At 37.9% G+C, this 20,133-nt stretch overlaps 1 protein-coding gene across 4 annotated transcripts in view; it reads left to right on the forward strand.

Annotated features, from left to right (window-relative positions):
• Kiaa0825 (KIAA0825 ortholog) overlaps positions 1-20,133 on the forward strand; it is a 443,548-nt gene that overhangs the window by 3,754 nt on the left and 419,661 nt on the right. For all 4 annotated transcript variants that reach the window (XM_027401813.2, XM_027401815.2, XM_035440466.1 and 1 more), the window contains exon 2: positions 16,348-16,455. The gene's annotated coding sequence lies outside the window, so the exon portion shown is untranslated. The remainder of the gene's footprint in view (positions 1-16,347; positions 16,456-20,133) is intronic.

Below are 20,133 nucleotides of genomic sequence, written 5' to 3' on the forward strand. Positions count from 1 at the left end.
AGAATGAGCAAGAAAAGGAAGAGAGGAGGATACTAGGGGCCAGCCACCCAGTCACACAACCAGCCATGGAGTTAGAAGAAAGAAAGGCATATAGAACAGAGAAAGGTAAAAGCCCAGAGACAAAAGATAGCAGGCTAGAAATAAGACAACCTAAGGCAGCATTCATAAGTAAGAATAAGTCTCCGTGTATTTATTTGGAAGCTGGATGGCAGGCCTCCAAAGAGAAAACAAAACAAAAACAAACAAGTATACCCATTCCTTGAGTAAGACTTAGTAGCAGATAGAGATAAAATCAGCAGTTTGGGTGCTCACAGCATCAAGTGGAAACAACTGAAGATGTCATTGTACTCAGCTGGAGCTACCGATTAAGCTTTCTTTCCTGGGATGAGCTATCCAGGGCTGGACTTCTGGCTTCTCTTTCCCAGGGTCCACACATTTATGTCATCAAAGAAACAACAGTAACAGTTTGTCTTCTAGTTGTTCTTAAAGTAACTTTTTTTTTTTTTTTTTTTTTTTTTTTTTTTTTTGCCTGGGCCAAGAGGAATGTAGGTAACGCCTGCTTATCAATGAGCTCAAGTAGCACATGACAGTTTGCTAATACAATAAACATTATAGTATACAAAGGGAACTTTCTTCCTCTGGGGATAATATTTTTCATTAATAAGGGACATTGGATTAGATAATCTATTCTGCAATTACTTGTGAAATCCACTGACTTCTGTTGACTCCCTGGTAGACCTGATAGCAGTTTTGGTATACTAGAAAACCTTGGTCAGTGGGGGGCTTTATATGTACTGTGTCTTCCCCGTGGAGCAACATGGAATCATGCTTTTGTAATGAAAGTACAAGACTCGAGTTTTGGGCATTTGGGATTTTAAATAAGAGTCCCCCTCCCCCATTTAATTTGCTTTTCCACAAGATGTCAGGGGATCTTTGTGAGCTTATGAACTTGTGCTTCCATGTATAAAATGCATCCACAGGACAGCTTCAAAAATCATGTGAGTTGGTATATGGAAAGGCTTAAACGCTTGGCCTGATTCAGTTGGCATTAAAGAAATACAGAGTTTTATTCTCCCATGATCTTGTAGGCATTTAAGATTGATGGAGGTGCTGGAGAGATGGCTCTTGCTGCAGAGGATTCGGGCTTGGTTTCCAGTACCCACATGGTGGCTCACAATCATCTGTAACACTTTTGGGAGGATTCTAGATCCTCTCCTGAGCTCTTCAGGCAAGGGGCACACATGTGATATACAGACAAACATTCAGGCAAAGCTTTCCATACACATAAAATTAAAAAATAATTAAATACTTAAAAGAATATTGATGGAGATAACTGCATTATAAATTAGATAAGGATGAAGAATCTTTTTACTTATAAGAATATGGAGATTTCTATCCTGTATGTCCCGCCACTTTTAGCTCCAAATAAGCATACAGAGGCTAGATTAATTATTAAACTGTTGACCTACGGCTAGGGCTTCTTACTGGTTATCTTGCTCTTAATTATTAATTTATAACTACTAATCTATGTATTTCTACACTTATACTCTATTATGAAATAAAGTTACATATACAAATAGTTATTAAAGAGACTGTGAACAAACATTGCTGACTGAAAAGCATGACAGAGTCATGCAGAATAAAGACTTTTGCTTCCAGGAGTTCAGATGAAGAAAGTCTTGATGAAGAAAGATAATGAGAAATGTGGGCCTAGTGAGGACTTTTGCACGGGGACAGAAGGAAAGAGTGGAACAAAGAGAACAATCACTAAGTCATTTGGATATATAGGATAGTGAAGGCTAATAGAGCTATAGTAAAGGCTAGTTTCAGGTAGGCGGTGGACACATTGTATGTTTCAAAATGTTAGGCTTTTCACAGTCTGCATTGATTTGTGTGTGTGACCGGAGTCTTTGGGGATTAAATTGGCACTTATTTTCTTTTGTTCTTTTTCCTTCTCTCTTTGAAGGTTCATTTCTTACAGAAATATTTGCATATACAAATAAACCAAAAAGAAGGATATGAAAACCTGCTCATTAACCCTTCTCAGAGATACCTATTCATCATGTCTCTCTATATTATTTCAGATGTATGTGTGTGTACTTTAAAAATAAAAGTAATCTACAACTTATCCTGTGACTTAATGTTTTTCCTTATTCCATGAATCTTCCTGTGTTGACAAATTTGTTACTATATAATGAGTTTTAGGGCCTGCATATTATTAGGTTTCTGGAATGTGTATCACTTTTATATAGACATTCTATTGCTAAATGATAATATAATAGTTTTGAAGTATAAAAATGTTTTTAATAAAACATTTTGTCTTTCTTATCTATTCACTTATAGCAAATTATATAAAGAGAAATAATGGCCATTGGTTATGTATACATGTCATATAATAAATAGTATCAAATTATTTTTACCAATTATATTTAAGTTTTGAAATTTAGATAACTTAAAGGGATATGCAGTAAGATGTTAGTCTCTCTCTTCTCTCCTGTACTTAATTGTATATAATTTATATATAATTAGAATTGATTATATTCATACTTTAAAATCAGAAGATGTAAAGGAGAATATAATAAGATATTCTCTCCTCCTAAAAATCAGCCCCTATAGTACCCTATATGAATAGAAAAAACACATATATGGAAAATACAATTTTAATCTTCAGCACTGTTTGCTGAATGGTTGGTATTTTTCTAAGAGATTAGAAAAGTTAGTTTTTCCTTTACCATGATATGTGGTAAAAAGCACATGGTTGAACAACTAAAATGGGAGTTTAAGTTCAGCTCCTTCTTTCCTAAGTTCAGCTCCTACTTTCCCCCCTATTTGGTTTATGTCTATTCTATGTAGGGCACTTCTGCATAACTTATGGAGTAGCCTAGCCGTGGTGTTTTCTTTTCTATAGACACCCAGTATGGCCAGTTTCTTTCCAATCATTCAATGAGATGAAGTAGCTTTTCATCAGATCTATGACTCCAGTCAGATCTATGACTCCAGCTAAGCATCTTTCATTGTGTGTGTGTGTGTGTGTGTGTGTGTGTGTGTGTGTGTGTGTGTGTGTGTAGATTTGTAAGATATTTAGTAATTGCTAACCTCCATGCACTTCTAGAGGATATGTGTTTAAAAACGAAAAGGGATGAAATCAAGACTCTGGAGCATGTAACATGCTTCTGTCAGTACATACAAGTGGGACAGCCATCTTGGTTTCCTGGAGTCTTTTCATCTCCTAAGCAGTTCAGCGGGTTGACAGAAAGCAGCTCATATGCACATTGTACTTGTTGAGGTGGAAAGGCCCGGATGAGCCACCAGATTAGCTTCTAGATCAGATGGGTATTCTGGACATAACATAACTACTCACACACATAACAGACTGCTAACAGACATTAACACACTGTTCACACATATAACATTCCAAGAATAATGTTCAAGTAACTATTTTACAAAAGCTAACACCAAAGCAAAATAACAGATTTATTCAAATATATAGACCAAGAGTAGATCCTAGTGCATTCCTAGGAATACATATCACATAAAAAAAAGATGTAATAACAGTGGATGCTAAATAGATGTGTGTGACTTTAATTAGCCAAGGAAGTATAAAATAGTTGACTACAGGGAGAACCCCAGTCAGACTTCAGCTTACTGAATCGTTATCTGTAAACATTACTTAACTTCTCTGAGGTATACTTTCTTCATCTATCAAATGATAATAAAATGGCTCCTCTATTGATTTACTGAGTTAAATGTGATAATGTATAAAATATACCAGTAACCCTTAAATGTTTTATTTGGGGTCTGTATATTTCTGCTTTTTAAAAAATAAAGTGTTGGGACTGGAGAGATGACTCAGTGGTTAAGAACACCGGATGCTCTTCTAGAGGTCCTGAGTTCGACTCCTGGCCAATCATCTATAGTGGGCTCTGATGCCCTCTTATGGCATGAAGGCGTACATGCAGATAGAGCACTCATATCCACAAATTAAATAAATCTTTTTTTTGAATTCCAATATATATTTTATTTTATGATTTGTGCCTCAAACTTATTTTTTCTGAAAGGTGCCTATAGGCTTCTTGGACTTAAAAGAGGTTTCTGAGATGAAAGAAGTTAAATAAGTTTAAGAATAACTTTTGTTATGAGTTTGGGCCCTTGTTCAGACAAACCTTGAGAAAACTGCTTAACTTATCTATACATGTTTTGTTTTTTTCAAGAGAAACAGAGTAGAAAATACACATTCTCTCCTTCATATATCTAAGACGGTCTTACATACTACAAGAATCAAGTGAACATAGTCATCCTCTTACCACTATTAATCAAGTCTGAATTGTTGTTTTGTTTTATGCCAAAATTCAATAAAAGTGTTAAATACCTAAAATGACTTCATAGGGTTTACTGGTTGAATTTTATCCAACAAGAACTACTCTGAGGAGCTGGAGAAATGGCTTAGAGAGCAAATAACTTGCTGTGCAAGTATGAAGACACCAGTTCTTATCCTTAGCATCCATATAAAACTCCAGATACAGTGCTGATCATGGTAGAAAAAGGCAGATCTTGGGAGATTTTTTTTACTTTATTATTATTATTATTATTAAAATTATTTTTATTATTATTAATTCAAGTTAGGGAACAGGCTTGTTTCACATGTAAGTCCCCTCTCCCTCCCCTCACCCCATTCCTTCTTCCCCACCTCCAACCTACCCCCCACCCCATCCACCCACCACTCCCCAGGCAGGGTAGGGCCCCCAACAGGGGCTCCACAAAGTTCACCAAATCTTCCTGTGCTGGGCCTTGGCCCCTCCCCATGTGTCCAGAGACAGAGCACATCCCTTCAAGTGGAATGGGCTCTCAAAGTCCCACACACACACCAGGGCAAAACGCCAGTCCACCTCCGGAGGCTCCCCAGAGTGCAGGGGCCTCCCCATTGGCATCCATGATCAGGGGGCTGTATCAGTCCCGTACTGGCCTCCCAAAGAGCGTCTGGGGTCGATATGCTTTCCATTTTTCAGGCCAACTGTTTCTGTGGGTTTCTCCAACCTGGTACAGACCCCTTCATTCTTCTTTCCTCCCTCTCTTCAACTAGGTTCCAGATTTCAGCTCAGTGTATTTCTGTGGATGTCTGTCTCTGCTTCCATCAGCCACTGGATGAGGACTCTAGGATAGCATAGAGAGTAGTCATCAATCTCATTCTAGGGGAAGGGCTTCTAGGCCATCCTCTCCTCCACTGCCCGGACTGTCAGATCGTGTCATCCTTGTAGTCTCTGGAGATCTCCCTAGTTCCAAATCCCTTCTCAGACCTATAGTGGCTCCCTCTGATATGGTATGTCTCATCCTGCTCTCTCTCCTCTATTCTTCCCCCAACTCAATATCTCTGCTCCTCCATTTCTTCTCCTCTACTCTTCTTCTTGTGCTCTTATTGTGGCAGCACCCTCTCCCCTACCCTCATGCCCCCAATTAGTTCCGGAGTTCATGCCACTTCCCATTCCTGGGGACCATTTATCCCTTAGAGTCCTTCATGTTTCCTAGTTTCTTTGGTGAAGAGGATTATAGGCTGGTAAACCTTTGCTCTATGTCTAAAATTCATATATGAGTGAGTACATACCATGTTTGTCTTTTTGTGACTGGGTTACCTCACTCAGGATGGTTTCTTCTAGTTCCATCCATTTGCCTGCGAATTTCAAGATTCCATTGCTTTTTTCTGCTGAGTAGTACTCCATTGTATAGATGTACCACATTTTCTCAATCCATTCTTCAGTTGAGGAGCATCTAGGTTGCTTCCAGGTTCTGGCTATTACAAACAATACTGCTATGAACATGGTTGAACATATGTCTTGTTGTATGAACATGCACTATTTGGGTATATACCCAAGAGAGGAATGGCTGGATCTTGAGGTAGATTGATTCCCATTTTTCTGAGAAACAGCCATACTGATTTCCAGAGTGGTCTTACAAGTTTGCACTCCCACCAGCAATCGAGGAGTGTTCCTTTTTCTCCACATCCTCTCCAGCATAGATTGTCATTGGTATTTTTTATTTTAGCCATTCTGACAGGCGTGAGGTGGTATCTCAGAGTTGTTTTGAGTTGCATTTCTCTGATGGCCAATGATTTTGAGCACTTTCTTAAGTGTCTTTCAGCCATTTCAGATTCCTCTGTTGAGAATTCCCTATTTAGTTCTGCACCCCACTTTTTAATTTCATTGTTTGGTGTTTTGGTGGCTAGCTTCTTGAGCTCCTTATATATTTTAGAAATCAGTCCTCTGTCAGATGTGGGATCGGTGAAGATCTTTTCCGATTCTGTGGGTGGTCGTTTTGTCCTACTGACTGTTTCCTTTGCCTTGCAGAAGCTTCTCAGTTTCAGGAGGTCCCATTTATTAATTGCAGACCTCAGTGTCTGTGCTACTGGCGTAATGTTCAGGAAGTGGTCTCCTGTGCCAATTTGTTCAAGGGTAATTCCCACTTTCTCTTCTAGAAGATTCAGTGTGGCTGGATTTATGCTGAGATCTTTGATCCATTTGCACTTAAGTTTTGTGCATGGTGACAGGTATGGATCTATCTGAAATTTTCTGCATGTCCGAATCCAATTGTACCAGCACCATTTGTTGAAGATGCTATCTTTTTTCCATTGTATAGATTTAGCACCTTTGTCAAAAATAAGGTATCCATAGGTGCGTGGGTCAATATCAGGGTTTTCAATTTGATTCCATTGGTCTATCAGTCTATTTTTGTGCCAATACCAAGCTGTTTTCAGAACTATGGCTCTATAGTAGAGCTTGAAGTTAGGGATGGTGATGCCTCCAGAAGATCCTTTATTGTAAAGAGTTGTTTTGGCTATCCTGGGTTTTTTATTTTTCCATATAAAGTTGAGTATTGTTCTTCCAATGTCTGTGAAAAACTGTGTTGGGATTTTGATGGGGATTGCATTGAATCTGTAGATTGCTTTTGGCAGGATTGCCATTTTTACTATGTTGATTCTACCTATCCAAAGGCATGGGAGATCTTTCCATTTTCTGGTATCTTCTTTAATTTCTTTCTTTAAAGTCTCAAAGTTCTTCTTGTACAGGTCTTTCACTTTTTTAGTTAGTGTTACCCCAAGATATTTTATGTTGCTTGTGGATATTGTGAAAGGTGATGTTTCCCTGATTTCTTTCTCATTGGATTTATCATCTGTATATAGTAGGGCTACTGATTTTTTTGAGTTAATTTTGTATCCTGCTACCTTGCTGAAGGTGTTTATCAGCCGTAGGAGTTCCCTGGTAGAGTTTTTCGGGTCACTAATGTAGACTATCATGTCGTCTGCAAATAGTGAAAGTTTTACTTCATCCTTTCCAATTTGTATCCCTTTGATCCCCTTTTCTTGTCTTATTGCTATAGCCAGAACTTCAAGTACAATATTGAAGAGATATGGAGAGAGTGGACAGCCTTGTCTTGTTCCTGATTTTAGAGGAAACGCTTTGAGTTTCTCTCCATTTACTTTGATGTTGGCTATTGGTTTGGTGTATATTGCATTTATCATGTTTAGATATGTTCCTGTTATTCCTGTTCTCTCCAAGATCTTTATCATGAAGGGATGTTGGATTTTGTCAAAGGCTTTTTCAGCATCTAGTGAGATGATCATGTGGTTTTTCTTTTTCAGTTTGTTTATATAGTGGATTACATTGATGGATTTTCGTATGTTGAACCATCCTTGCATCCCTGGGATGAAGCCTACTTGATCATGGTGGATGATTTTTCTGATATGTTCTTGGATTCGGTTGGCCAATATTTTATTGAGTATTTTAACCATCGATGTTCTTGAGGGATATTGGTCTGTAGTTCTCTTTCTTAGTCATATCTTTGTGTGGCTTGGGTATCAAAGTGATTGTAGCCTCGTAGAAAGAGTTTGGCAATATCCCATCTGCTTCTATTGTGCGGAACAGTTTGAGGAGTACTGGAATTAGCTCTTGTTTGAATTTCTGGTAGAATTCTGCAGTGAAGCCATCTGGCCCTGGGTTTTTTTGGTTGGGAGGCTTTTGATGACTGCTTCTATCTCATTAGGGGTTATAGGTCGATTTAAACTGTTTATCTGATCTTGATTTAATTTTGGTAAGTGATATTTATCCAGAAAGCTGTCCATTTCCTTTAGATTTTCCAATTTTGTGGTATACAGGTTTTCAAAGTATGACCTAATGATTCTCTGGATTTCCTCAGTGTCCGTTGTTATATCCCCCTTTTCATTTCTGATTTTGTTAATTAGCATGCTCTCTCTCTCTGCCTTTTGGTTAGTTTGGCTAGAGGTTTGTATATCTTATTGATCTTCTCGAAGAACCAACTCTTTGTTTCATTGATTCTTTGTACTGTTTTCCTAGTTTTTACTTTGTTGATTTCGGCTCTCAGGTTGATTATTTCCTGGCGTCTACTCCTTCTTGGTGTGTTTGCTTCTTTTTGCTCTAAAGCTTTCAGTTGTTCTGTCAATTCTCTAATGTGACTTTCCTCCAGTTTCTTCATGTGAGCACTTAGTGCTATGAACTTCCCTCTTAGCACTGCTTTCAGGGTGTCCCATAAGTTCGGGTATGTTGTGTCTACATTCTCATTAAATTCTAGGAAGTCTTTAATTTCTTTTTTTATTTCTTCCTCAACCCAGGAATGGTGCAATTGGGTGTTATTCATTTTCCAGGCAAATGTAGGTTTTCTGCAATTCGTATTGCTGTTGAATTTTAGCTTTAATGCATGGTGGTCTGATAAGATACAGGGGGTATTTCAATACTTTCGTAATTGTGGAGGTTTGCTTTGCTGCCAACTGTATGTTCAATTTTTGAGAAGGTTCCATGTGGCGCTGAGAAGAAGGTATATTCTTTGTGTTTGGATGGAATGTTCAATAGATATCTGTTAAACCCAGTTGTGTCATAACTTCTGTCAGATCCTTTGTTTCTTTGTTAAGTTTCTGTCTAGTGGTTCTGTCCAATGGTGTAAGGGGGGTGTTGAAGTCTCCTACTATAAGTGTGTGTGGTTTTTTGTGTGGTTTGAACTTTAGTAATGTTTCTTTTACAAATGTGGGTGCTTTCGTATTAGGGGCATAGATGTTCAGGATTGAGACTTCATCTTGATGGACTTTTCCTGTGATGAGTATGAAATGCCCTTCTTCATCTCTTTTGATTGCTTTCAGTTTAAAGTCTAATTTGTTAGATATTAGGATTGCTACCCCAGCTTGTTTCTTGAGCCCATTTGATTGGAAAATTTTTCCCATTCTTTTACTCTGAGGTATCGCCTGTCTTTGAATTTGAGGTGTTTTTGTGAGTGTAGTTATGTTCGTTGGGTTGGAGTTTTCCTTCCAGAGCCTTCTGTAGTGCTGGATTTGTGGATATGTATTGTTTAAATCTGTTTTTGTCGTGGAATATCTTGTTTTCTCCATCTATAGTGATTGAAAGTTTTGCTGGGTACAGTAGTCTGGGTTGACATCCATGCTCCCTTAGTGCTTGTAGGGTATCTATCCAAGACCTTCTGGCTTTCAGAGTTTCCATTGAGAAGTCGGGTGTGATTCTGATTGGTTTGCCTTTATATGTTACTTGGCCTTTTTCCTTTGCTGCTCTTAATATTTTCTCTTTATTCTGTAGATTTGGTGTTTTGATTATTATGTGTCGGGGACTTCTTTTTGTGGTCCAATCTGTTTGGTGTCCTGTAAGCTTCTTGTACTTTCATAGGCATATCCTTCTGTAGGTTGGGGAAGTTTTCTTCAATGATTTTGTTGAATATGTTTTCTGTACCTTTGAGCAGTGTTTCTTCACCTTCTTCTACACCTATTATTCTTAGGTTTGGCCTTTTTACGGTGTCCCATATTTCCTGGATATTTTGTGTTAGGGATTTGTTGGACTTGAGGTTTTCTTTGGTTGATGAATGTATATCCTCTAGCGAGTCTTCAGTAGCTGAAATTCTCTCTTCCATCTCTTGAATTCTATTGGATATACTTACATCTTTAGTTCCTGATCGTTTATCCAGCCTTTCCATTTCCAGCATGGTCTCATTCTGTGTTTTCTTTATTGTGTCTATTTCAGCTTTCATGCTTTGAACTGTTTCAAGAGCTTCCTTCACTTGTTTGGATGTTTTTTCTTGGCTTTCTTTAGATTCTTTAAGAGATTTATTTATTTCTTGAATTTTTTGGTTTGTCTTTTCCTCCAATTTGTTTAATTTTTTGTTTGCTTTTTCTTCTATTTCTTTAAGGGATTTTCTTGTTTCCTCTTTAAAGGTCTCTATCATCTTGCTGAGATAATTTTTGAGGTCCATCTCATCTTCATGCTCTGTGTTTGGCTTTTCAGATCTTGCTGGAGTGGAGGCCCTAGATTCTGGTGGTGTCATATTGGTCTTTCTGTGGTTGAGTGAAATCTTATTCTGTCTTTTCCCCATATCTTCTTTTAGTGGGTGCAGGTAGGGTCTCTCTATCTCCTCTTGTGACCCAGTGGTGTGTCGGGGCCAGGAATTCAATGTCCACAACTCTGGATGGTCTTGACGCTCCTGCTAGTCTCCTCACTAATTCCTAGTTCCTGGGTCGGTCGGCGGAATGGAAGAGTGGTATTAAAGATGAAAATGTAGAACTCTGTTTTACATCATTGTTTCCAGAAAAGGTTTCTCACCAGTATGTGTACATGACAAGTACTCTTTCGCTGCTTTCACTATTTGGTAAGATTTACATAAAAGAGTTCTTCCTGGCACTGGCCATTGGATGTCCAAGATTGCATAGGTGTGCTTCTTTCTAGCACACAGCAACTTTCATCTGAGTCTTCTATTTTCTCTCAAGGAGGCACAGCTAGTTAATAGTGTAAGTCTGGAGTTGATCGAATTCATAATGATGAGCTTTAGGAAGATTTCTCAGGCTTGTTATCCTGAGGTCTACATTTTCAGTAATGGGGGTCCTTTGTATTGTATTGTGTTGTATTTATTGCGTAATTGTTATATCATGTCAGGACTTTTTTTTTTTTAAACCTATTTTCCTTGCTTTATTTTTAACCTTAGCGAATCATACATTTTCACTTTTAAAATACAAGGTTTGTTTAGTCACATGGTAATACATTCCTTTAAATTTTGTAGATATGTCATTCTTCCTATGTCCATGAGAGATGAAATTGTTCCTTAAAAGTGAGCTAATCTGTCTTCTGATCTTTGGGAAAGAGTTCCTGCAATGCCTTTGTGCCTGTCTCCTTGGGATCTGGCATTCATTGTTTTGATTAGCATTACTTGGTCCTGTCTTTCTGGACTTTTTCATTTGTTTAACCTAGCAGTTCTCAGATGTTGGTGTTAGGGTTGTTTACACTCTTAAACATTCCAGCGGGGTGTTGGTCGCACACGCCTTTAATCCCAGCACTTGGGAGGCTAAGGCTGGTGGATCTCTGTGATTTCATGGCCAGCTTGGTCTCCAGAGCAAGTGCCAGGATAGGCTCCAAAGCTACACAGAGAAACCCTGTCTCGAAAAACAATACGAAACAAATTCCTGAAAACCTTCAGAGTGGTTTTTGTTGTGGCGGTGGTTCTTGTTATTATTGTTGTTTTGCTGTGGGAGTTGTGTAGATGTGTCTGTAATGGAGCTCTGTATGTGTACTGTGCAACTATACATTTGGGTGTGTCTTCAGATGTGTAGGCCAGAGGTCAGTGCTACCCACCCACCCAGTCTGGAGTTTACTGATTTAGCTAACCTAACTGGCCTGCAAGCTCCAAGGACATGCTTATCTCTGCATCCCCAACATCACAGAAATGTGTCATCACTGTTCACCTGGGGATCTTTTTCTAAACTCAGGTCCTCATACTTTTATGGCAGACTCTTCACTAACTGAGCTATTTCTCCAGCCCTGTTTTGTTTTGAGACAAGGTCTGCCTCTGTAGTCTAAGTTGACCTTGCATTTGTAGCACTCTTGCGTTGACCTCCAGAGCCTGGCTCTTTTGAATTCTTATTTACTGATCTTTATCTAGATATTTATTGTAATATAAATTAAAACATTTTAAAAACCATATTTCAGTAACACACTATTAATGTAATGCCCAGTAAAAGAATACCTGTATTTTCCAAAACAAACAAAAATGATAAAATAGCTGCATTGTTTTTGTATTTTGTGTCTGCCATAATAGAAGAGAGTTATATCTCAGGTCTGCTCCTTTTTTAAAGTATGCTTTTATATGTGGCTTTGGCTGCAGTGAGTGCACGAGATGCAACCTTCTGCTCAGCTAATTGTAACTATTAGCATGGACCCTACACCAAAACTTAGCAAACAAGTGGTCATTTCTTAGTGTAGCATGAGACAATATGAGTTCACTGCTACTATTGTTACTGTGAACTCTGTGCTGTGTCTTATTCTTTGACTATTTTACAGGCATATGATTGATGTGAGATTTCCTTCTATATGCTGCAAATATGTGTTGCTTTCACTGGTTGATAAATAAAACTGATTTGGCTAGTGGCCAGCCAGAATAGAGCCAGGCAGGAAATACAAAGATACATAGAGAAAGATACTGGAGTCAGGGAAACATCATGGATCTGCTGGAGAAGCAAGAAGTGAGGTAACAAACCACAAGCATGTGGTAAAACATAAACTAAATGTGTTAATTTAATTGTGAGAGCTAGTCAGTAATATGCCTGAGCCATTGGCTAAACAATTATAATTAATATTAAGCCTCAGAGTGATTATTTTATAAGCTGCTGTGGGACAGGGCAGAGCACATAAAAGCTTCCATTCACATACAATTCTGTTCCATAATGAAGTAGCTTTTTAAGAAAACAATCTTATTCGGTGAAGTATAATGATCTTCTAAATTTTAATACATTTCATGAGGAAACTCATCAACAACATCTTGAAATACAGGCCATCTTATTAAAATACACGTTTTCTAAAAATCTAGCTTACTGCTTATAAGGTTGAATTTTATTTTTAACAACAAATATTGCCTGATGTTTTCCTTGAAGCATAATTAACAAATTGATAGCCTAATCTGGTTGATTTTGGGATAGTCAATACGATATATAAAGGTTTAATTGACAAAATTAGTAATTCTTACTGCTACATCAAGGACTTTAAAGTAAAGTAAACTTGGCATTAATATTTATTCCAAATGTAATACTGAAAAAAATCCAGTGAATATCCTGGAAGGTAGGATGTGGTTCTTCCTGGAACCTGGACTATTTTATGTTACATGGCAAAGAGGAATTTAGTACGAGTGGAATTAAACTTGCTCATCCATTTCCATCACATAGAGGATTATGTTCTGGGTTATCCAGGTGAACTTAATGTTGTGGTAAGGGGTCTCAGAAGTGAGACAAGTAAGACAAGGAGAATTCTGAGTGAGCCTGTGTCAAAGTTTAAACCTCATAGTTAAGAAGAAAATGGAGAAAGTGCACCATGAGCCAAGCCATGAAGTCCATGTCTCACTTTCCTAGTTTCTTTAGTTACTACAGGCTTTGTGTTTGTATCTGAAGATTTGGAGCAAGGAGGCTCCAATAACAGAGAACATGCAACGTTTTTCTTTCTGTGTCTGGGTTACCTCCCTCAATATGATCTTTTCTAGTTCTGTCCTTTTACTTGTAGTTGGTTGTTTTTACTCTTTGGCTCTTTTCTCTTTTGGGAACCCACCCACCCAGCTCTCAAATAAATCATATGGAGTTTTATTTTTTCTTATCAATGCCCTGCCTTAGCTTGGGCTTGCTTCTTGCCAGCTTTTCTAACTCAAATTTTCCCATCTATCTTTTGCCTCTGGGTTTTTATCTTTCTCTAGCTCTTTATACCTTCTTTACTTCTTACTCCATGGCTTGCAATGTAATTGGGTGGCTGGCACTTGATCTTGCCCTCCCAAATTTCTCCTCGTATTTATTCTCTTTGCCTGCCAGCCCAGATTATACTTTCTTCTGCCTTGTTATTTGACATTCAGCTCTTTATTAGACCAATCAGGTGTTTTAGACAGGCAAAGTTTCACAGAATTAAGTAAATGCAACATAGAAGAATGCAACACAACTTTGCATTGTTAAACAAATGTTCCACAGCATAAACAAATATAACACATCTTTAACTAATATTCTACAATATTTACTTGGAATGTTAATTATTTCTTTATTCTTTACAGCTGAATAGTATTCCACATTTTCATTATCGATTTGTCTATCGTAGGACTTTTAGGTTGTTTCCATTTTTAAGCTATAGCAATGGACTTGGCTGACCAAGTATTTGTAGAATAGAGTATTGAGTGCTTTGGGCACATGCCTACAAGTATTATAGCTGAGTCATATGGCAGACCTATGTTTAGGTTTTTGAGAATTCTCCATTCTCCACACTGATTTTCATAGTGGCTGCACCAGTTTGCAATCCCACCAACAGTGAATGAGAATCATCCTGTCCTGTGTGTGTGTGTGTGTGTGAGAGAGAGAGAGAGAGAGAGAGAGAGAGAGAGAGGAGAGAGAGAGAGAGAGAAAGATAAAGAGAGAGAGAGAGAGAGAGAATTTGTTTTCAGCTCTTTCATTGATCTTTGCCATTCTGACTAGGATAAGATGAAATCTTAAAGTTGTTTTGATTTGTAGTTCTCTGTTTTCTATGGACAATGGCTTTCTTCTCCTCCCCCTCCACTTCCTCTTTTTGAGAACTCCGTATTCAGTATTCAAATCCTAGGTCCATTTTCCAGATGGGGTATTTTTTTTTTAATTCTATGTGTTTTGAATTCTTTATATATTCTGGATATTGATTCTCTGTCAGATATCTAGCTCTCCCACTCCGTGGGCTTCCTCCTCACTTAATTGGTTTGTTTAGCCGAGCAGAAGCTTTTTAGGTTTAGGAAGTCACACTTGTCAATTGTTAGCCCTACCTCATGGCATATTGACTCCTAGTTACAAAGTCTTTTCCTACACCTGTGTCCTGTAGGGCACTGCCCATGCTTTCTTCTAGCAATTTCAGTGTTTCAGGTTTCAGGTCTAGATCTTTGATACATTTGGGGTTAGTTTTGGTGCAAGGTGATAAATACAAGTCTAGTTTCATTTTTCTGCATGTGGACATCCAGTTTACCCAGCAGCATATGGTGAGGATGCTTTCTTTTCTCCAGCTTATGTTTTTGAATTCTTTGCCAAACTAAGTGGCTGAAGTCCTATGTGCTCATGTTTGGTCTTCAGTTTTTTTCCATTTGTCTATATGTCTATTTTTGTGCCAGTGCCATATCCAACGTGTGTGTGTGTGTGTGTGTGTGTGTGTGTGTGTGTGTGTACTTTTATTGTGTACTTCAGTTATCATTTAGTGTCCTTGTCTTTAGCATTTCTTTTTAAGCAGGGATGTGGGAAATTATTTCTCAGCCTTTATTTAGAATGTGTAGCAATGACTAGATTATGCCTTCAGTTTATTGATAGTTATTCTAGATTCAGAGTGTTTCATTAATACTTTCCCTTTTAAAGCTTTGATTTTTTTTCTCAATACGGAGTTTTAAGTTCCATAGTATGAAACTAGTATTTAATGGTACTGATGTTCACCTTGTATCATAGTTTTCTCTTTATAAGGTGCCTTTGACTCCCTTCCCCTATAATGAGATTGATGATTACCTTGGTTGCCATCCTAGAGCCTTCACCCAGAGGCTGATTGAAGCAGAAGCAGGCACCCAAAGCTAAACACTGATCGATACTCCTGGAATCCATTTGTAGAGGGGGAGGAGGGATGAGGAAAGGAGCCAAGACTGTGCTGGAGAAACCCAAGAAACAGTTGACCTGACCTAGTGAGGACAGACCTAGACGTAAAGCTAGGGAACTAGCATTGGCTGAACTAAGACCTCTGAATGTGGGTGCCAGCTAGGAGGCCTGGGCAGTCTATGGGACCTCTAACAGTGCAGCCAGTGTTTATCCCTGGTACACAAATGGACTTTTGGAAGTCCATTCCCTATGGAAGGATACTATTGCAGCCCAGATTCAGGAAAGAGGGCCTAGGCCCTCCCACAAATATGACAGACTTTGATGATCCTCTGTGGAAGGCCTCACTATCCTTAGAGAGTGTGGGTGGGAGTGGGTTGGGGGATCAGTGGGGGGCATGGGAGGATGGGAGGTCGAGGGAATTGGGGGATTGATATGTAAAATAAGATTGTTTATAAAATGAAAACATATTTTAAAAAATAAAAAAATAAAGTTCTAAATATATTTTACCCTAAGCGCCACTGTTTTCATGTGCCTACACTCTGGTCCTATGTGTTAATTAACTTTTCTTCAGTAGCCCATCAGGATGTCTTTATGTATTCCAATATAGTTTATTCAGAGCTCAAACCTATAGGCACAATATCAAAATAGAAGCTTTGCTATCAGACTAGATGGCTTGTGTTTTGAATGTGTTCCCCTCCCCCACTGTGTCAGTGATGGAGCTTTGTCCAATTATCTTATAGATTTTGGAAAAGAGAACATTTCTGCTAGCAACTCATAAGGAAATAATTTTCTATCTGCTTGGGATGAGAAGACCAGCTCATTCTTAGAGTCTTCTGAAATAAAATTAGGTAAGAAATAAATACCTTTCTTCATGTTTTGAATAATTTTGTACTCTGCCTGCTCAGTTTCCTTCAAGGCTTCCATAATTTTATTCCTCTTGCCTCTGGAAGAATACGGTTAGTGTATTTCTTCAGGAAGTTAGCGTGCCAGCCAGCTGTCAGCCTTATGATATACCTGATCTCTGATGTCAAGGGAAGCACAATTCAATTTTAAACCACGTTTTCTGCATGACAGTGCCGCTGCGCTGCCAGAATCTTTCTTATTGTCGCTCTCTTTGAAATTCCCTATTCTACACAAACAGTCTATTTTTATTTTTAAATCCTTTGTGTGAGATGAAACCATCACTAACTGACTTTGTCTTTAGTTAAAAATCAGCGCATTGAGTGAAATAATCTGTACTTGTGTTACCCTTTCTCATTTCTACAAAATAAAATGCCACTGCTTGCTTTACTCGTGACTTGTCTAAACATGTTGAAAGCATTGACTATAAGGCATAACACCCTGGCTCTGAGAGAGAACCCTGACAAGTTCAGTCAAAGAGAAAAGAGGAATAATTTATAAAAGCACTGCAGATAATGATGGCAGCCATTGATTTTAAAATGCATCAGTCTCACCTTTTAATAAATTAGATTTGTCAACAGCAAATGTTTAATGCACTACTTCTAAGAAAAGTGGCACATGAGGAATTGCAGTGCTTTGAGGATGGCTTCTTCAAAGCTTTAGGATATCTTCAATTTCAAGATATTTTTAAATAATAGATATTTAAAAGTATGTTTAAACAATATCAAGGTTATGACACAAACACCAAATGACAAACTTGGGGAGTTTCAAAGAAGCATTTGACATGCCATCACTAGTTCCCAGAACACCTGCTTTGTAAATAAGGAAGGAAGCAGACTGGTGGGGGGGATTTCTGTCAGTTTAACTTCAAGTTCTCTTGTTTTTTTTTTTTGGTTGGTGTCACAACCTTAATGTCAACTTTTCAAATAGATTTCTACATTCTTTGGTTTGGGGTCATTAAAAAAATGCATCTGATAAATCTCGGAGGCATAAGTAGGTCATACTGAAGTGAAGTTTCTTGCTTTTGGACTTGAGAGACAGCTAATACCTGCCTTGTCAAGTAAAAAAGTTAGCTCAGGCATTTTCATGAGTTTTGTTTTGCAGATATATTTGATTTGGAAAAACATGAAACCAAATAAGATATGTTGTTGGTATGATTCTGTTCTCTCTGGTCTTTTTGTATTCCTAATCCTAGTGATTGGATATTGGTGCTAAACATGAAGCAGCAAGTCGCTGCGGGAGGAGAAGGGTCTGCTGATAAATGCTGAGGTATTTTTCAGCTTGAGGCTTTATGTTTATTTCATCCTAACTTTCCTATTTTTTATCCATAGTTTATATCACATATCATTCTTAAATCACTACAGTGCTGAGGGTATTTTTTTTCCAAACTTCAGTCCTTAAACAGAAAAAGGTAATTTTAATTTTAAAGCAAATATGGTTATTTAAATTTAAAGGGAGTTTTTCAAATAAGTGAATTGGAACATACTGTATACCTGTTGTAAGATATCTTCTGACATAGAAATAAAGTGTGGTCTTTAAATAGCTGAGACTCGGCTAGCTTCATGCAAATCCATTCATAGAAGTTCAGATTTATATGTTTAATAAAGCCACATAATTGTATCTCACTTATGTGTTTAATGTCCTTCAATGAAAATGATGTTCTAATGACTGCTTGGAAAAGAATGATAGCATTATATTAGTGTTTCTGTTAGATCAGTTGATTTTAGAATTGGCTTTCTAATGGGACACAATATAGCTTTTAATAGTTTTCAATAATACCAAGGGATAGCACTTATTGAGTTCTTTCTGTATGTGACAGAATCTTCAGAGTACAACCTGTGGGGTCACTTGTGTGATCTTGAGAGCAATCCTTTAGTTGTGGAGGTGCTAGAAATAAGCTTACATAGCTTGTGAGAGTAATAGAGATGGGCTCAATCAGAAATGTCACTTCCTGGTTTGCTGTCAGCAGGGTTTGTATCACTTTGGAACTGAATTGAAATACAGAATCTTGAACTACAGAATATCTTTAGTTTAACAATAACTATTGAAACCTGTCAGAGGGCTTCAAATGATGCTGCCTCTTCATGTAGACTAGCACCCATCTTTTAAAAGGATTTTTCTGGTTTTAAGTATGATAGTTAAATACCATCATTAGGCTAATTCGGGTACCTGTTATTGCCAGTACTTTAGCATGTGATGTAGTAGTTAAGCATGAGCCGTGATGACATAAATCCAAATTATCTTAAAAATATTTTTTATAAAGAACAGAATAAAACAGTCCGAGAACATGAAGAAACGTTTCTTTCTAGGTAATGTTTTCAATTTTTACAACTTCATTGAGTACACATTCTAGAAGCAAATAGCCAGAGTTTGGCTGCCAGTGGTGAGCTGGGCCCTCCTATTACCTGTGTGCATCCTCCTGCCTGAACTCAGGCCCTCACACATTTCTGGCAGGGATTTTATTTTACTTACTGAGCCATCACTACCATCTCCTGCCTCCAGCCGCTTTTTTCTTTCTTTCTTTCTTTCTTTCTTTCTTTCTTTCTTTCTTTCTTTCTTTTTTTTTTTTTTTTTGGAGACAGTGTTTTATTATGTAGCCTAGGCTACCATCTGTTGTGGAATATTATTTTTACTAGGCAAAGATGTGCTACATTTGTTTTTTCTGCATTTGTTCAATTATGAAAATATAGGTTGCTATTTCACCTTGCCTGTGTAAGGCACCCGATTGGTCTAATCAAAAGCTGCATGGCCAATAGATAGGCAGGACAGGGATAGACAGGGCAGAGAGAATAAAATAGGAAAAGAAATCTAGGCTGGAGAAGAACAAGAGAAGAGGAAGGAGAAGAAAACTAGGGAGAAAGAGGGGAATATGCCTGCCTGGGGCAAGAAGCCAGCCAACTGCCAGCCAGCCAGACACTGGAGGAAGCAGAAAAGTAAGTAATACAGAAGGAAAGAAAAGTAAAATTCCTGAGGCAGAAGGTAAATAAAGAGAAACAGGTTAAGTTAAGAGAGCTAGCCAGAAGTGAACCTAAGCTAGGCCGAACATTCATAACTAAAAAGGAAGTTTCTGTGTCATGATTTGGGAGCTTAAGTGCTATGTGCCAGTGCAGCAAGCTTCTTCCCATCCTTGAATAAATTTACATTCCATACTTGTTGGTTTTCTCTTTGTGCTAAGTTATCTAACTTTCTGTTAGAAAAGCTCACCACAAACCCACAAACTGAGATATTTCTGTTCAAGCCCAAACTACAAACTTCAGTTTTTGTTTTTTTCTGAGATCATCTTCCTATGCCACCCTCTGCCCTTTAAATGCCACTTGATTTTATGGCTTTTATGTTTAACCAGTTCAGTTTAAAGTAAAAATGAAATTAGTTAGTGTCTTATTATAACTTTATGCATCTGTATCCTGCCTCATATCACAGCCCTGTAATCAGAGCTCCCAGGTTAAGGTATAAAGACAACAGGATCAAAGTCAGCTAGGAAAACTTTGGGAGACTATTTTCAAAATTCAATAATGATAATGTGATGTTAGGCTATCTGGTAAACCTCTTACTTGGGAAGTGAGACTGTTCCTGGAGAGCAATGCTTGCAATGCTTATCTGTAAAAGGCATCAGGATAAATGTCTGG

The sequence above is a fragment of the Cricetulus griseus genome, chromosome 2, assembly GCF_003668045.3.
Source record: "Cricetulus griseus strain 17A/GY chromosome 2, alternate assembly CriGri-PICRH-1.0, whole genome shotgun sequence".
Taxonomy (NCBI): Eukaryota; Metazoa; Chordata; class Mammalia; order Rodentia; family Cricetidae; genus Cricetulus; species Cricetulus griseus.